This window comes from Dryas octopetala, chromosome 3, assembly GCF_963921425.1.
Source record: "Dryas octopetala chromosome 3, drDryOcto1.1, whole genome shotgun sequence".
Lineage (NCBI taxonomy): Eukaryota > Viridiplantae > Streptophyta > Magnoliopsida > Rosales > Rosaceae > Dryas > Dryas octopetala.
In genome coordinates, this window is record NC_141368.1 from 26,724,176 (window position 1) to 26,728,478 (window position 4,303).

The following is a 4,303-nucleotide window of genomic DNA, read 5'->3' on the forward strand; positions in this document are numbered from 1 at the left end:
ACAGTACCGATCTCAAACTGGATGGGATCGGTCCTAATTAAAGGTTCAATACCGGGATGGTCTCATCCCGTACCGTACCGATTAATTAAAATTTAATTAAAAATTTATTTATTTAATTTAATGGGCCCACATATCACTAAACCCATTTCATTTTTTAACTTTCAGTTTTTCACCCAAAAACCCAACCCACACCTGTGAGGCCCAATGGCCCATGACTCCCAAATGGCCTAAAATCCTAAATGCCTGATCCCTAAATCAGTAATCCCAATTTCCCAATTCTGAATTTCAATCGAATCAATTCACTGATTCAAAGTTCAGACTTCACTTTAGACTACCAACCTTCTCCCAGCGGCCACTCTCCCTCGCATCCCAACCCTCTCCCAGCGGCCACTGTCCCTCGCATCCCACTTCAGACGAAGCCGTTGCTGTCTCTCGTTGTTGTAGTCTCTCGTCATCGCCGTCGCACCAGCTTCTTTGGCCATCGCACCAGCTTCTGTCGCCATCACCACAACCTCTCTCCCCCTCGCCGTCGCCACAGCCTCTGGTCATCAAGTCGCATCGCACCACTGCGCCAGCACATTCGCACCAGCCTGGCAACCTTTCTCCCCCTCGCATCGCACCACTGCACGTCGCCATCGCACCAGCTTTAATAATTTTTTTGTTTGGGATCAGGATGGTACCAAACCCGTACCGAACCACTTTGGTACGAGACGAGATGGTACCATAATCTCAAAACTCTCATCCCATCCCGTACCGATCCCGAACTCAAATCATGAGATGGGAACGGGATGAGGTAAGTCCCATCCCCCCTATCCCGTGCCCACCCCTAAATGATACTCGGTCTCCTTTGTTGGAGTAGATCTTGAGTTCAAATTAATCTCATGTATGCAAATTGATTTATAAAAAAAAAAACTTTATAATAAAGTACAAAGTCTCAAACAATTATATTAATTGTATTATTACCAATTAATTTTGAGTTAGATACTTCAATTTTTTATGGTATCAAAATCACAGACTATTCATTTAATTATCAGGTCAAACGGTTATACATGCTTCCACGTTATCTAAAATGAACTATCTACAATTTTTGCTTAAGTGACGACCCATGTGAAAGAGGGCATGTTGTGACTAATTATATTCCACATCAAAAAAATAAAGTGTTACATACTTCTACGTTTTATAAATATTTAGAGCATATTTTGACGTAAGTGTTTATATGAATTCATTTGAATTTTAACAATAAGATTGCATTGAGTAAAAAAGAAAAACAATAAATACAGTGATATTTTAAATAGCCAATAAGATAATTAGATTTGATGGATTAATTATAAATTTGAGATGATTAGGTTTAATAAATCATTTAAAACTTAAAAACTATGTGTTTGCTCAATTTCTTCTCACACAAATACATATTTTTTTGACAATATTGTATTCAAGTAATTTAACTATAAAATCAAATTAAACCCGGCCCGGCCCTTTTCAACTCTCTCAAATTAAATGAGCTTAGACTTAGTTCTTGGGATTCTTATATCTGATTTATTGTTTATAAAAAAGGGGGGTGTTGTGAAAATTTGTAAACATGCAGTGTATAGGCCGGTGAGGAAGGTTAACACCACATATAGTTTTAAGTTTTAACTGATTTTTTTATTTTTGGTGAAATAGTTTTAACTGATTAATTGGACTTGGAGTTCATAGAATGCTCCTTGTACATGCCAAATTTATAAAATAATTAGTGAGTTGCAATGCACGTCCAACCTTGTTTTACTTCATTTCATACTCGAAAGCTAAAGGCTACATCAAGACTCGAAGTCAATTTCCTTTTAAAAAATTTTAGAAGAAGAAAAGAGATCGATACTTTAAAGCTCAATTTTCCCTTACTAGTCCATAAAATTAATAATAAATTGTTCTTAAGTGTAAATTCACATGAAAACAAAATTAAGTTAGAGGATATTTTATTTTGCATGCACATGATCAGCAATGTAAAAAAAGCTGCCAAGTGCCTGACATTCTTGCCGAGAATTTGGTAGATACAGATGCATGATACCCTGCATTTGCATTTGCATATGCATCTATATCTACATGTATTTATAGGTTTTTAAGCATTTGAAGTTAATTTTGGAGTTGCATTTGCACTTTTAAGGGTATTTTGAACTTGTATATGCAGTTTTTAGGATACAAATGCACGTGTTTAAAGTATAAATGCATGTGTTTAGATTGTAGATACAGGCTGCATGCGCGCATCTGTAACTGCTGAGTGTTCGGCAGTTCCTATAGAGCGCTTGGTAAAATTTTTGTTCTGGAAATTAAATATTGGGCTGAGTGAAGAGTGTGTTAAGTTTATTCCTCATATTGGCCCTCTAAATAAAATATGCAGAAATTAAATCGATCAAATGCTCCGTTTAATTTTGTAGAACAAATTTACTATCTTATTATGAGCCTATCATGTGTCAAGTGTAGTATTTATATTTAATTATGATTAACTTTTTTACAACTAATAGTCTAATATATATGTATCATTATGCTGAGAGAGAAATTAATTTAAAAATAAATAATTTTTTGTGTGCCAATTTTACTTTCATTGTCCATTATTCTTTGTCATCAATACATTTATTGTACAAGACCGGCGATTTGTTCTCTTACTTTTTGGGTCTAAAATAAACAGAACTTAAAAGTTAAAACAACAGGCCGTCGGCAACGATTGAAAAAAAGAAAAAAAAAAAGTAAGTCGGACGAAAAAACTTTGTTTCATATCTTCAATTTTTTTATTGCATAGTGGCTCTGACAAGATTTGAAATATTAATAAGTAGTCAGGCGGATAAACAACAACGCTAATCGACATGAGTTAATTGTTTCAATAATTCGAAGTCTCAAACAAAGCCACGCACGTTGTTTTCTTTCGTCTTCTTGCTCGTCGAGGTATTCCCTTTTTTGTACGCGTCTTCTCTTTGTGAAGATTTTTTTATTCTTCTGTCAAGTGCCACTAAGAACCACATAAAGTTATACTATTGATTTAGAATAGTAATTTTTGCACTCCTGTTTTGTACATTTATACCTTCTTTTTTTTTCCCTGTTTTATTTGCTTAATTATCAAAGTAGAAAAACAAAATAATGAGTTTAAACGTACAAAATTGGTATGTTAAAATTGTCGTCTTTAATTTAACGAAAATTTCAATTATGTTTCGACCAAAAAAAGAAAAAAAATTATGTTTTCCCCAATCAACCCCTCATTAAATTTGTTTGCCTTAATAAACAGAAGATAATTTTAAAACCCTGCAGTCTATCATTTCACTCTTCCCACCGAGGCACCGATGGCTTTTCCTATAGGCTCCAATAATTGACTTGCTGATATCAAACTGCATGTGTAGGACATATTTACTTAAGAAATTAATTATCTGTATAGATTTATGTAAAACAAAGGGCTGATTTAATTAAAGAAGTTGTCATGTCCGTAGTCATATATATGAACACACATGTCCAAGAAGGTGCATGGTCTGTAAAAGATGCTAATTATTTGGGCTTTTGTTCTTATTTTTGTGATATAAACATAAAAAAACTTTGTTCTTTTCTTTTTGGTACACAACGAACGAAGCTTCATTGCTAGCAGCAGCAATCATCATGTTAAAGAGCTTAAATGCCAAACCTCTTTAGATAGCAGAAGAGTCCAACCAAAAACTACAACAAGCCAACCCGGCCTGAGAGAAATAAATGAATTTCAAAGATCTTAGGTACATCCAAAGATAATTTTCCTATAGGTTCATCAGTAAATATTTCTACATCTCAATACATCCAATATAAGATACCTGCCAAAAAATACAAGTCTAAAAACACAATACCAGTTAGCCAGACTTTCATAGCAGTACTCACCAAAATAGACAAATTAATTAAGATTATGCATCCGAAAATCGAGGACGGTAATTAAGTTGTAATTAAAGTCTCATTGAGCTGTGAATACCGGTCTGATCTCTTGTCTGAACATATCAAGACTGTCGGTGGAGTGGTGGAGTGGTGGTGCAGTGCGAATTAAGTTATAATAGGCTCGATATACAACTTGATTTCTTCTCGAGGTTGGCTCGAACCTAGCTTGTTTAAGCTTGGCCCATAAAAAATTAAGTCAAATCGATTTAAGTTCGTTTAAGAAACAAGTCAAATTTGAGTTTTGGTACATTCAGCTCATAAATATCTTTTATCTTATTACGAGACAAATTGATGAACCAAGCTTGAGCTTGGCTTGTTCATTCAAATTATAAAGTTAATTTAGATATTTTATTATTTATAATTGTATGATAAAGTGTTTATGCAAGTA